Source organism: Loxodonta africana, chromosome 23, assembly GCF_030014295.1.
Source record: "Loxodonta africana isolate mLoxAfr1 chromosome 23, mLoxAfr1.hap2, whole genome shotgun sequence".
NCBI lineage: Eukaryota > Metazoa > Chordata > Mammalia > Proboscidea > Elephantidae > Loxodonta > Loxodonta africana.
This window is the reverse complement of record NC_087364.1, coordinates 48,927,996-48,943,319: the sequence shown is the minus strand read 5'-3', so window position 1 is coordinate 48,943,319 and position 15,324 is coordinate 48,927,996. Positions and strand designations below refer to the sequence as shown.

Genomic DNA, 15,324 nt, shown 5'->3' with positions numbered 1-15,324 from the left:
AACTTCCTCTGTGAAGCATTAAATGCAAGGACCACAGAGTTACTGCGTTTGATCATCCATTGTCTTTCCGGAAAGGGGAGTTCCCTTAACTTTTTCAGCCCAGGCTTGCCATTTCAGTTTAGATAGCCCTTTGAGGGCCCAAACTAGGTGCCCAGAGAGCCCTATGTGGGGTAAAAAAAAAAAAAAAAAGTGGGGTAATTATGGTGGAGTATGAAAACTTAAAGGAATGAAAAGAATCTGCAGTTCTAACTGTTAACAGATGCCACCTTTACACACGAGTATTTGAATAAAAATCTACTTCAGTATTAAATGCTTTGTAACATACACAGGAGTTTGTACACAGCCTTTCAGTGTTGTTTTAATTTATTGTATGGGCTCCCAGACTGTCTTCTTAGGATCTAGTACCATTCTCAATCCACATACGTGCGATAGCTAAGGCTTTGGGGAAAAATGTCTTCACCGCGTTTGTCCCACAGGTTAGAATATCCATGTGGTGCAGTGGTTAAAAGATCGGCAGTTGGAGTACACTAGCCGCTCCTTGGAAACCCTATGGGGGGCAGTTCTCCTCGCTCCTATGGGGACGCTGTGAGTTAATGGCACCGGGTTTATGGTGATAAGTACTATATAATGGTCATATAGGCTTGTTGATTTACTTATAACTAGGTAGTGGGGAACTCTGCTCTTTGAAAGTGTATGTTTCTTAATGAAAAACCATCGTTATAAAGTTCATCCGCCTTTAACTCTTACAGGGTTCATGGTCATGATTTTGTTGCAGGCTAGTTTCCTCACTAAGCGCGGCATGAATTCCTTCTTAGAACTTTAAAGAAATGCCTTTTTAAAGAGGAAAGATTAAAAGCCACTTTCTGTGTTTAGTTAAATCTGATCTCCATCAAGAAAGGCCTAATAAATTACAACTGAAATTTGTGTATAAGGGCATTGTGAAGTTTAGCTATCAAGGGGGAGGAACAGGTAAGGGTTTAGTAGCACCTCCCTAAATGAAGCTCCTTCAGCGGTTTAGTAGCAGCTCTCTAAATGAAGCTTGAGTTTGGCTTTAGTACCTTTTAGTAACTAAATATTTTGATCAAGCTAACTGCTGGATGTAGGAGTTTCCTGTCCACTTCAGGTGTTTACTGAAGATGAATGAGGTAGGACCAAGTGCGTAAAATGTGGCTCTTTAAGCTTGCAGTGAGACTGAGTCACTGTGTTCATGAGAGAAGCAGCCAAGTAAGGCCAGGTTTCATGTGTACAATCCACTAAGTCTTAGCACCACAAAATAAAGTGATGTGTTCTCCTGCTGCGGTGTGGTTAAAGGTTGCAGAGTTGAAACTGGAGCTCAAGACCTGAATTTCCCCTACGCCTGTCGCATTTCTGATTAGAGAGGGAATCATACGAATTGTATGCTGCAGTGGGAAGGCATTTCAATTTGTTAGTTCCCCTAACTTCACACTGCAATGTAAAAGCTGGATCTCAGATGTTTGTAGCACTGGGTTATTGAACAACAGTGTCCCTTATGTAAGTGTTCCATACCGTCATAGGCTTTTTTTTCCCTTCTGTTGTTAAAATTTTCTTAATTTTAAGTTTACTGAACAAACACCAGTGACAATAAAATGATTTACTTGTTTGACACACACTTCTACGGTGCTTACTAATAATTTTAACACTAACAGTTCTGTTTTATAAACATGAACGTATCTAATCCTCGAAACAACCCTGTGAAGTAGGTAATCTTATTATGCCCATTTTACAGATGAGGCCATTTGATGCACAGCAAGATTACACAATTAGGCATCCCGAACCCAGAGTTCTGGCAACGCCATCTCTCTAGGAAAACATTACCTGTGATTATTCCGTCCCCTCACAAATCAGTTGCTTTCAGGGCTCTGTATTCGCACCTTGTCCTTGTCCTCAGGCATCAATACTTCGAAACAATTGCAAATTATAGTGCGCCTCAGATGATCAGTTCAACTCCCTCCTATTTCAGAAGAGGAAACTGAGGTCAAACTTATGTCCAGAGGTGGGAGTGCAGGGGCAGGGTCCTGGAGACCCTCTATTGAACCAGGCCTTCACTCTTGTTTGTGGCGTGGGTAGGACTGGGATCACACAAGGGTCTAGGGCAGCCAAGGCATGTGTTTGGGAGGGGAGAGGCTATTTGCCAATTGACAGGGAAACGTTTCAGTATTTTAGTTATTGTTATGGTCACAACTAGAGCTAATAGGTTGAATAAGGGTCCAGGTTATGTCATTGGCTGACAGTGGAGTAGCTTGTGGCCAACTCTGGGCCACAGGAGGTCTTACTGATGAGGGCTCCAGAATCCCAGATTCCTTTCCCGATGGCTGCTAATGCTTGTGACCCTGGGCTCCCCTCTCCAATGAGGGGAATATTTTATTCTGCACTCAATCATTTTTTGAGCTTTTTGGATGTAGAGTTGGGACCTTTTGGAAACCTCTGATGCACAAAAGAAAATCAGCCAAGAGCAACATGGAAATAAAAATAACTTAATTTAGGCGGTTCTTTTGTTGGAAGAGACTTAGAATTTTATATTAAGAACAAGAAAATAGAAGTTCAGTAGTCAACGGTGGTTTTATTTTTTTCCGAGTAGGCTCTTACAGGTTGTATGTTTGGATGAGGGACAAGGACCAAAGGTAGGGAAAGGAAAGTGGTGGAAAGGGAGGAAAGAAACATACAGAGCAAGGAGGCAGTGGAAGAGGGGAGCACAGAAGTAGAAGTCAGGGTGCTAAAGTATTTGCCAATTCTTTATACGCAGCCTTGAGTTTCGGTGTGTTCCCTCTTAACAATGCCTGTTGAAATATCAAAAGTGATTGAAAATTATCTTTCATTTATCCTGAAGTGGTCTTAATGTTGCCTAAACTGTTGCTAATTGCTAAAGTTTGGAGACAATAAGATAACAAGGGAACGTTTAGCGCCTGCTTGGGATCTCCAAAATAATCCAGTCTGTTGTTGCTTATACCGTTTTTATAAGGGTGAGTTTTATATACAGCATGTTACTAGAATCACTGGGTTTGTAATTATGTTGTTTACTCATCTGCCTTCCCTGCAAGAGGGTAAGGTCCTGGAGGTCACAGACTGCGCCTTTGTCATTTTTGTGTCTCCAGTGTTCATTGTGCTCAGTGGATGTGAGCTGAATGAAAGGGCTTGTTTAATGGATGAAGGGAGATGGTGTACTTCATTTTATTTGAAATATATAGATATTTTCAGAAAAGAAAATTCTTCATTGTTCATGTTTTACTTATTTGTTCTACTGTGCGAATAAATTCCTAAAAATAAATGTGTAGTTGTGGATGGACAGCCTGTGGCAGTTTGGATTAGCAGTTCTACTCATTACACTGGCCTTTGTCTGGAGTGTTTTCTACCCGAGTTCTGAGGTGAGGTTAGGGTGAGAGGTCCATGGCTTGGAGCAGTGAAACAAGTCCAGATATATGATACAGTGGAGTGTGAAGGTGCAGAATCAAAAGTGAGAAATGTGATAAAAAAGGGACAAGAATAAAAAAAAAAAATTGAAGGTAAAATTTTAGGTATTATTTAAATCTCAGCACTATTCTCGCTTTGGAATAGAAAGGGTAAGGGTACATGATTTGAGTATGAAAGTATATTTTTGATACATACAACTGTGATGTCAAAAAGATTTTTAGAAAAAGAGGGGTGGGAAGGAATCCAGCCAATATCCTATTATCCTAAGGCAGAAAAAAAAAAAAACCTGTTAGGATATTGTAGATGGTAAATATTTCAAAGCTAGGAACGTGGAGCAAAGACTGTAACCCTGCCACTCATCCTAACCCCAAACTGTCACTGTCTTTTCTGAAAATGCAAGGTGATGCTTCTGTGACTGTGTAAACCAGCTCTGTGAGGTTTGTAAGGGTCAGGTGGGCCTCACAGAGCCTTCACTGGGAGATGTAGTGTGTAAGTACCTGGGCCTACCAATCAGAGAGCTTGGGTTCAGATCTTGAGGGCTCTAGCATGGTGTGGCCTAAGACAAGTAACTTAAAGGTCCTTTTGTGCCTCAGTCTCCCATCCGTAAATTGGGTATAAAACTAATAGCTACTGCACAGGGTTGTTGGGAAGACTGAAGGAAGTAATGCCTGGAACATAGAAAAGGTACAATAAACATTAACTCCCTCCTCCCACCCCCCCGTCCCAAATCCGACAGGAGCTACATCAGTTAATAACCAAGTAAACTGGACTTAGTACTAGAATGGACTTTAAGGTGAAGCCCTATGGAAATATGGAGGAGAGAGAGATTCATTTTAACTGGGAAGAATTCTTGGGTGACAGTGGGGTTCTGTGAGGACCCTGTGGTGAGAAGCAATAGGAAAGCTTCTGGCAAAGCTGGCGACAACCACAGAGGGTGAACTGCGTGCATTTGGTGATTATACTTTTAAGATATGTTTTGACATTAGCTACAGAATTAGATTTTTTTCTTAATTCACTGTGTTTGCAACATAACATTTAATAGGAGAAAGATAATTTACATCTCTTTACCAATGGGTGTATGCATAGAGGTGTATTTTTAAAATGTATTTACAATTCAGAAGCAGTAGGGTATACTCAACACAAGAATGAACTAGTGCATGCTAAGTTGGAAAACACCCCCTCCATTGCCTTCTTTAGCTTCATGTGAACAAGAGAAGACATTACTGGCACTATCAGCTTTATAAGGGCGTGGGTAATACACATCTGGGGCAGTGGTAGACCCAGGTTAAGTTCCTGGCCAGGACGTCTCTAGGAAGAAAGGTCTGGCAATCTGCTTCCAAAAACCAGCCAATGGAAACCATGTGAATCACAAGGATATCATTGTGTATGGAGTTGCCATGACTGGCTCCATGGCAGCTAACAACAACAAGACATATTCATGTGAATTGTGGGTAGAAGCATACACTGTTCATCAATAATCTAGATCAGCTCTTTTCAAAATCTTGTACAAAATGTTGTTCCCCATCCCTACCTGCAAGAACACTTTTTCTGAATGAACTTGTCTGTGAAATTCCAGTTTGTGGGACACCTTATAGTCAAAGCTGTTTGACAGTTGCTGCATGGGTACAGTGAGCCAGCTCTTTGGCTCCCACCTTTCCCCTCTTCCCCACCTTCTGGCAGCTGCTGCTCACCAGTTGCTGGAAACTTAGGGCTCCTAGAAGTAGATGTAAAGATGCTGCTATACCCTCATTACAGGGAAAAGACTAAGACTCAGAAAGGAGAAAGAAAAGAGGAAACAAACAGTGCTTTAAAAGCTTTTTGCCACGGTTGTGCTGACACTGACTTGTACTGAGAGCCGATTTTTAAATTTTCAGGAATTTTATAAGCCAGTTGTTAAATACAGACATTATCAAAAAGCAAATTATTTAATGTTTAGATTCTAAACTTACATTAAGTAAACTATATGGAAATAAAGGTAATAAATATCAAAACCATCGCTTCTCATTTACTGTTATCTATGCTGTTGAGGTTATTTGCATCTTTTGTGTCTTAATGATGGAGATAGTATACCTTCTGTGCAACTCTTCCAACTGCTCATTCAATGACATTATGCTGGTAGTTTGAAATCAGCCACGTGGGAATATTTACACCATGGAAATTGGCCTAACACAGTCAGGGTTTCTCTCCCCCTCCCAGCAAGGTATTAAACATTTGCCAGCATACCACTGACCTTTGCCCATATGGACTATCAGAGCTTCTTCACTCCCCATATCTTTCTCAGTGCAACCAATGAGATTTGCCCAGTTCTTTTCCTTTAGCTGTCATAATGGTTCTGAATCTGAGGATGTGGTTGGGCAAAAGGAATATACCTAGTTATATAATGTTCTTATCTTTCATTTCCTATGAGCTGACGCAGTTAGAGTTGGCACCAGATGTTTTAGCTGTCAACCACATTTATGTTAAACTTTGATTTTACTTTTTTGTGGAGACAGGATTCTTTTGATATTTTACCCCTAGGAAGTACCCCCTACCCCACCCCATGGTAGTTCTATGGTCTACAGAATTCTACAGAATCAACTGGGAACTTATTAAAATTCCCAGGTTCCACCACAAACCTTCTAAATTTGGATTCCTGGATTCTTTTGATATTTTACCCCCTAGGAAGTACCCCCTACCCCACCCCAATCATGGTAGTTCTACGGTCTACAGAATTCTACAGAATCAACTGGGAACTTATTAAAATTCCCGGGTTCCACCACAAACCTTCTAAATTTGGATTCCTGGGGGGAGTGGGACACGAAATAGTATTTTTTAAGCTTCCTGCTCAACCCCTCCTGTGGGTTCACTGCCCAGGCCTGGTGCCTTCTATGCTTTGCTCAGGATCAGTCAGCCGGACTGCTGGGCCCTGGCCACGTTGCATGGGAATCTTGGTTTTTACGTTCGGCTTCACGTTCTGATCGTGTGAGATCCTGGAATCCAGAGGCTGGCTCTTTGCTTCATCAGCCTGCCTCATGCCAGGGCCTAGATTCCTACCCAAGGAGACAGCTCTGTGTAGCAGAGGGAGATAGCGGGTGTGCTGGGTTTGATTTCTTCTTGAGCCTCTGTAAGAACTTGGTACGTGCAGGTTTTCACCTTTCTGAGCTGTAGTTGCCCATCTCTGGTGATTGTCAGGAGCATCCTGGGTTCATTACAGTCATTCATTACTATTACTGCAATTGGAACAAGAGCTGCTCTCAACTAACGGGAATTAAACATGAGTAGCTTCCTATGAAAATGTCGCCTTTCCTTTCTGGGGGACTTGATTCAGCTGCACGTATTTGTCCTGTGGGTGAATAATCTATGATAGACCCAAAAAATAATCTATGATAGAATGGATCAATTAAACAGGAAAGTAATGTAAACTAACGTAAAGTCAAGTAAACTAAATGTGGTTGATTTTGGGAGTCTCAGGTTCCCCCCCCCTTTTTTTTTTGTACTAGGGGTGTTTTTGGCAGGTGTGCGTGTGTGTGTATTCATGTGTCACTCTGTGAGCCATCACGCGGCTAGAAGTGCATGTTGGAGGAGATGTTTGTTTTGTCTGATCTCACCAGAGTCCCTGGGTGATGCAAACAGTTAACATGCTCGGTGCTAACTGAAAGCTTGGAAGTTCAAGTCCAGCTGTAGGCACATTGGAAGAAAGGCCTCGTGATTTATTATGAAGAATCAGCCAATGAACACTCTATGGAGCACAGGTCTACACTGACACACATGGAGATGCCATGAGTTGGAGTTGCCTCAGTGGCAACTGGTGGCGGTGGCGGATCTCACCAGAGGACATGGGATGAGCTTGATTAATGGTAAAGTAATTTGTGCAGATCTGTTCCCAGGAAGGTCAGTAAGGTTGGCAGTGCAGCCCTTATCCTGTATTGCAGCAGTCCCTGCTTATGCTGGAGAATTTGTCAAGGCCAGAGTCTTTCAGTATCAATAGAGCGTTCAGCATGTGCTAGTGAGTCTAAGAGTGGGCCCGCCCACACAGAGCTTATGACCCAGTGCAGGATCCCAGTCTAGGTGGTGATTCACCCATCCCAGTGAAGACAGGACTGAGTGCACAGCAGATTCCTCCCAGGCCGCCTGAGGCAGGCTGGTCTTTTGTAATGATAAAATACTTCGGTTTTTCTTCATAGAGATTTTCAAACTGTTCTGTGTTTCAGGGGCGGGCTGAGAGTGGGGGTGAGATGTAGAGGGCAGGGTTCTGGAGTTTCTCTAAACTCCACATTCCTCCATAGTTTATTCTACTTGGCTTCTTAAAAATAACTTTTGTTTTAGATTTACAGAAAAGTTGACAAGACAGCACAGAGTTCCCATGTTTCCCACACCCAGTTTCCCCTATTATAAATGTCATACATTAGTATGGTACATTGGTTACAATGAATGAACCATACTGATACATTAATGTGTTATTACTAAAGACCATACCGTATCTGGAACCCTGGTGGTGCAGTGGCTAACAGCCTGGCTGCTAACCAAAAGGTCAACAGTTTCCTTGGAAACCCTATGGGGCAGTTCTCCTCTGTCCTATAGGGATGCTATGAGTCAGAATCAACTCTACAGCAAGAGGTTTCGTTTTGGTTTGTACACTGTATCCAGCTTTCGCTAGTTTTCCCCAATGTCCTTTTTTGGTGCCAAGATGCAGTCCAGGATACCACATTACATCGAGTTGTCACATCTCCTTCAGCTCCTCCTGGCTGTGATAGTTCCTCAGACTTTCCTTGTTTTGATTACCTTGACAGTTTTAAGGAGTACTGGTCAGGTATTTTGTACCTCTCATGTCCCTCATGATTAGACGGGAGGAAAACCATAGAGGTAAGTGTTAACTCTCATGACATGATAGCAAAGGTACGTACTATTAACATAACTTGTTCACTGTTGATGCTGACCTTGATCACCTGGCCAAGGTAGCATTTGTCAGGTTTCTCCATTGTGAAGCTACTCCTTTTTCCCCCTTTTCAATACTGTACTCATCAGGAGGACATCACTATGTGCAACCAGGGCTTAATTGGGCGGGGAGGGAGTTATGCTCCTCCTGCTTGAAAGGGGAGTATCTATCTACTTAAAATATTTGGAATTTTTCTGCATGGGAAATTTGTCTGTTCTCCATTTATTTATTCAATCATTTATATCAGTATGGACTCATGGATATTTATTTCATGCTTTTGGTTATTATCCAGTACTGCATTATTTATTTATATTCAGCTTTTTAAAGATTTTATTTGAACAAAAGATTTCTGCTATTTAAAAATGCTAGAGAACTATATTATTTTTAAAATATTTTCCCTCCTTTTTTCCTTTTCTACTTTAAATAGCCTCTTTCTTTCTCTCTCTTTTTTTATTCCTTGGGGGCAATAAGTAAGTTGCCATTTAGGATTTAATTATGCTTTCCTTTTTCTTTATGGAACCCTGGTGGCACAGTGGTTAAGTGCTCTGCTGCTAACTGAAAGGTTAGCAGTTCAAACCCACCAGCTGCTCTGTGGGAGAAAGACATGGCAGCCTGCTTCCATGAAGATTTATAGCCTTGGAAACAGTGTGGGGCAGTTCTACCCTGTCCTATGGGATAACTATGGGTTGGAATCTACTCAGCAGCGATGGGTTTTTCTTTTCTTTCTTTCTTTTGCAGAGGTCAAGTTAAAAAGGTAAATATTGAAGTTGTTATTTTAGAGTGGTAGAGAACAAAAGGCATCCTCCCCGCCGCCCCCCCCCCCCCCGCTGCCCATTGCTTATTGAGTTTGCACTCAGCGCTTTAAATTATTGCTGAGTTAGCCTATGGCCTATAAGGAGATTTATAGTTGTCTGTCTTCCCAAAACCACTCAGAAAGTTTAATAACATGCAGAGATTTGAGAATAAATTTTCGCCTTCCCCCCCACCCCCAGATTTTCCTTTAAATAAGAAACTTTGAAAATGCTACTCATTTCTTATTGCTACAAGAATGGCGTACTTGTTACATGGACTTGGGCAAGTCAGTCTTACATGCTTTCTGTTTTCTAAAATGAATCTTCTTTGTACAATTTTTTTTTCTCTACTAAAGAATACAATAAATAAGGCATATATAAGTTTATATCTCATCTCTTTCTAAAGCATCTAAAAGTATATAGTAGCTTTTAACATGCTTATTGGCCTGGCTAAAAATAGGCGGAAAAATTCTAACAAATTTTATTCCTTTTACTTTTCTTACAGTTGGACATTTTCTTTAGAATTTCTTTAACTAATTTTGTTCTAAGGTCCAGTGTTTTCTAGACATTCTTGTTTCTATATCAGCTCACAAATGTGGAAACACTTTAGAGAGTCATCTCAGTCTCAGGCAAGTTCCTCTTTTTATTTTTTTCAAAGTTGTGGGCAGGCAATTATATTCAGAGACCAGATGACCTGGCCAAGTGGGGCAGAAAGAGACCCAGGAATCAGGTATTGATTAGTGGTTTAGTGTGGGGTGGGTTACCCATGCAGCCTACTGTTGAGGCCAACTAAGGACTCAGTGTTCCTCTGAGGAGCAGGAGGCCTTTCCTAGCATCCTGAGTCTGTAAGTGGCTTTCCTAGCTTGGGTCTCAGCAGATTGGCCCATACCACAACCTGGGCAGGGTCTCTGAAAGCAGACTTGAGACCACAGGTCAACTCCTGTGCAGGAGCTGAGCCTTGAGACCTGGACAGCCGGGCCTGGAGAGTTTACCGTTGCATTCAAATACAGGATAACTGTTAATTTGAAACATGATGAGAAGTCATTATTGTACTGTATGGTAATTAAGTACAAATTAAGCATAAAGGATAACCACTTCACATAATTGAGTCTAATTAGAATTATTTTAATGCAGCCAAAGCAGAAATTTAATTCTCATTCTTTCTCTTCCTCATCTCAAATCAGGATTAGAATTTAATTATGCCCATGTTGACACTCTTTGCTGATTTCATCCAGAATATATTTCTCAACTTATTTGTTCATTCATGAAGTCATAGACTTTTAATCCAATGTCTTCTATACAATAATGGTATTGTTACACCTTTGTTTCCTGGATTCAGGAACTCAGGAAAGCTGTGAAATTCACCCTTAATTTAAAATGACTGTGTGTTCAATGAGCAGAGATGATCAGAAAAGACGTACATAATTCATTTCTCTTCCTCAACCAAGCTGAGTCTAGGGTAGGGAGGGACAGCATTACTTCAGATAAGGCCGGGGTTTCATTTGACCTTGTGGTCCTCAGCCCCACAACCCCACAGCCCCAGAGCTGGTATGGAGCACAGGTGGTATCACAGTCCCAGGGCAGAGAGGTTGAAGACACCCCAGCTGGGAGTGGTCCCCTGGGCTCATCAGCTACCTTTTTCCCTCAGAGGGTAGGCCAGGAAGGTATTGTTTCCCTAGCCAGAGACTTGATTTTCTACAAGGTGTAGACCCATTGTTAATGCTGCAAAAATGAGTTTAGAACTACTTTGGTAGAGGATATTTAAGTGATTGAAATTCACTAAACACACCCTCATCATTAACTTTATATTGTATCCCACAGCATTTTAATCAACCTACTTTGATCTTGATCAACCCACTTTCCTGCCATTGCTGATTATGAAACAATGGGACAATCTTACTCAAGTATGGGTTAGTGTTACTTGGACTGAATGGCCTAAGAATGTTTTCCTTCCCTTTAAAGTTTCTTTAAGTTTCACGTTTTAAGGGTCAGCGATACTTACATTTATATATCATTTTACAAATGAGTCATGGAAAATGTGTTTGAAAATTATTCTCACACGACAGCCATTGTGAAACTTACAAGGAAGAATGGTACTTAAGGTATAATGAGTCTCTAAAAAATTCTAAAGAATTTTTGAGGAAATAACAATAAAGAATAAAAATTGAGGTAATAACAATAAAGAATAAGAAAAAATAAACCCTTAAAAAATTTAGTCAACTTCAGTTTTAAGTAGGAAGTCCAAAATAAATAAGTGAGAAAGTTAGACATTTTATTCACATTAATGCATGCCAGATTTTTCACATTATTAAGATTTTTGCATCTATTTTGGTTGAAAGCTGCTCACTTAACAATATATGCATTTAAAAGAAAGATATCCACATTATAATACATTTTTTTTTTAAATTGTGCTTTAGGTGAAAGTTTACAAAGCAAATTAGCTTCTCATTAAACAATTAATGCAAATATTGTTTCATGACATTGGTTGCCAACCCCATGATGTCTTAACGCTCTCCCCTTCTCAGCCTGGGGCTCCCCATTTCCATTCATTCAGCTTTCCTGTCCCCTTTTGCCTTCTCCTCCTTGCCCCTGGGCTGATGTGCCTATTTAGTCTTGTATACATGGTTGAACTGTGTGTGTTATTGTTCATTTAACACTTGCTACTCCTCGCAGGTGTTTATGCGTGTTTATAAATGGCCCAAATTCACTATAAGAAACTGGTTGTGCTAGGAAGGACTCCGCACTGGTAGTCAGGACAATTGAGTGTTGGTTTTGACTCTGCAACAACTTAGTGTGACCCTGATGAATTTGTTGTTATTGTTGTTGTTAGGTGCTGTTGAGTCAATTCGAACTCATAGCAACCCTAAGTGCAACAGAGTGAAACACTGCCTGGCTTTGCACCATCTTCACAATTGTTGCTATCTCTAAGTCCAATGTTGTAGCCACTGTGCCAATCCATCTTGTTGAGGGTCTTGCTCTTTTTCGCTGACCCTTTACTTTACCAAACGTGATGTCCTTCTCCAAGGACTGGTCGGTCCCTCCTGATAACATGTCCAAAGTACATGAGACTAAGTCTTGCTTCGAAGGAGCATTCTGGCTGTACCTCTTCTACGGCAGATTTGTTCATTCTTCTGGCAGTCCATGGTAATTCAATATTCTTCACCAACACTGTGATTGAAATGCACCAGTTCTTCTTTGGTCTTCCTTATTCATTGTTCAGCTTTTGCATGCATGTAAGGTGATTGCAAACACCATGGCTTGAGTTAGGTGCACCTTAGTCCTCAAACTGACATCTTTGGCTTTTAACACTTTAAGGAGGTCTTTTGCAGCAGATTTGCCCAGTGCATTGCATTGTTTGATTTCTTGACTCCTGCTTCCACAGGCATTGATTATGGATCCAAGTAAAATGATGTCCTTGACAACTTCAATCTTTTCTCCGTTTATCATGATATTGCTTATTGGGCCAGTTGTGAGGTGTTTTCTTATGTTGAGGTATACTTTATATATTAAAGGCTGTATGTAATCTGATCAATTTATTTCAGCATATTTCACCAGTACGCTGTTCTGTTCCAGATCTTGCCTTCTAAGTCCATGAAGAATTACCCTTAGTCTTGGCCACCCCCTTCAGAAGTTCACAGTCTAATCAGTGGCCCTCACACTCCAGTGTGCTTCGTAATCCCCTGGAGGCTCATCAAAACACAGTGCTGGGCCTCCCCTCGAGTTTCTGATTCATTAGGTTTGGGCTGGGCTGAGCTTATGCATTTCTACAAGTTCCCAGATCATGCTGCTGGTTTGGGGACCGCAATTTGAGAGCCACTGATCAAATGGTTAAGCTGACACATCAGTAACCACCCTTCAAAGTTTGAATGCTGTGGAATAAGTACAAGTAATGTATAGTGGGAAGCAGCATGTGGGGTGTGGCAAAGTGGGTTGAAAGATTAATTAACAGCTGGAGATCTGAGAAGCCCTAAAGGAAGAGGGAGAGATTCAACAGGATCTTGAAAAATTGATAAAGCCTGACAAGGTGTTTTAGCGGATGGCGTCATCCCAATCTCTTGACGGGAGGGAGGGTGCAGAATGAATGTATATGGGAGTGGGGGATAGTTTAGCATTGGTAGAATGTAGGGTTGTCGTGGGAGAAGGAACAGCCAGAAAGATGGAATTGAGAATGAAAGAAGTGAAAAGTTAAACTGAGTCAGTTCTTGGTTTTTGACTTCGGCAGCAAAGGAACAACATGATCAGTGCCATGCTTAAGAAGAGCAACTCTGACAATGTGATGGATAGCTTGGGAAGAGAAACTGTGATTTTGGAGAGCCAGTTGGTGGTATTGGGCAGCCTAGTACAGAGCCCATGTATGGGCTGAAGAAGAATGGGAAGATGGGAAAGATACAGCTGTGTGGTGGATCGACAGTAGAAGTCACAGATAGGGTAGTTGATTGGTTCCTTGGGATTAGGAAAAGGGAAGGATCAAGGGAAATGAGGATTCAAGTCTGAAGTGCTGGGGAAGAAAGATGGTGGCTGGAGACCTCAGGGGAAACAGGTTTGAATAGCAAACTAACCTTTTAGGGCCTTAAGTTTCCTTAGAAAGGAGCTGGACCTGTTGTTCTTAAAGGTCTCTTTAAGCTCTAATGTTTACTCTCTTTTTATGATTGTAATCAATGTTTAGAGGGTTGTTGGTTGTCTGAAGTACTATAAAATATATTTGTACAAAAAGCAAATGGCTTACATATGACAGGTACTCATATATTTGTTATTGGTTGATACAGGTTAATCATTAGCTCTGAAATGCTTACATCTGCAAATAGTCTTCTCTTTTAGCTCTTCTTAATTTTGTTTATAGTTTTCTTAGTTCCTCCTCCCATTTTATGTGCTATGCATGTAAACATTTTTTGGGTATGTGTTCTATGTATATATTTTAAGTAAGTACAGCAGATACTTAAGCCTTTCTTTGGCTCTTTCTCACATCATAATAATCATACCATCTATTGAGATATGTGTGTACAATCTTGTCTTTCCCACTGGCTTACAAGCTCCTTTTGGGTAAGGAACATGTCTTATTCATCTTTGTCTTCCTCGCTGCACTAATCATAAATCCTTGTAAAAAGTGGCCAGCAAATGTTTCATGCATTGGATTCCATCTCTGAGTAAAAGTAAATTACAATCTGTCCTTCAGGGAGAGACCAAATGCCTCAGGCAATAAAAATTAATAGTTTAAAGGGAAATGGAAATCCATGTATCTTGGAAGGTGGAAAGAGGAAAGGTGTTTATTTTAGTAGACTCTTGAGAGTGAAGTAGAGATATTCGTGGACACTTTAGGGACAAGAAATAGACTCTTATGAAAACTAGGAGTGCGTTCAGCTCTGCCCTAAATTAGCCACTGAAAACTCTGGGCTAGGCCGTTGTACCCTGGGCCTCAATTTCCTCATTTGTGTCACTGAGGTTGTAGTAACTTACAGGTTTTTGTAATTTACTGGGTGGTGTAAATGGTTAATACACTTGACAGCTAACCAAAAGGTTGGTGGTTTGAGTCCACCGAAAGGCACCTGGGAAGGAAGGCCTGGCAATCTACTGCTGAAAAATCAGCCATTGAAAACTTTATGGAGCCACATTCTAACTCTGGCACATGTGAGGCTGCCATGAGTTGGAATCAACTTGACAGCAACTGGTTATATAACTCTCTGAACACCCATTTTGGGAAGCTAAATAGGAAGGGAACTGCTTGAGCAAAGCTTCAGAGATGGGGAAGAGTATGTATGTTCTGAGTGACCAGGATATGACATGCTAGACATGGAGGGACAGAAGATGAGGCAGGACAGGGAGGTAGAGGCCTGGTCTCAGAAGGCCTTGCCTGCTAAGATAAGGAGCTTGGATTTTGTCTTATGACAGGAAAACTCTTAGCCTGGGACTTGTGCAGAAACCTGTACCAGGTGGTTTAGTAGGGAATGCCATACATGGAACATGACTAAAGAACCAGGGAGGAAACCAGGGAAGGAGACAAAGCCAGTACAAGGAAGCATTGAAGGTCACTATGAGTTGGAACCGACTCAATGACACATAACAACAACAACATAGGCAACTGGCTGCTTGATCCCAAGAGACCTTCTGAGAAGTCTTATGACATGCATCTCAGCACAGTCCATCCAAGAGAAAAAAGGGGAAAGCATTTATCCATGTTTCTTATTTTCTGTT

At 41.2% G+C, this 15,324-nt stretch overlaps 1 protein-coding gene across 2 annotated transcripts in view; it reads left to right on the top strand.

Moving 5' to 3' along the window:
• Window positions 1-15,324, top strand: part of PLD1 (phospholipase D1) — a 230,693-nt gene that overhangs the window by 918 nt on the left and 214,451 nt on the right. The window lies entirely within an intron of this gene.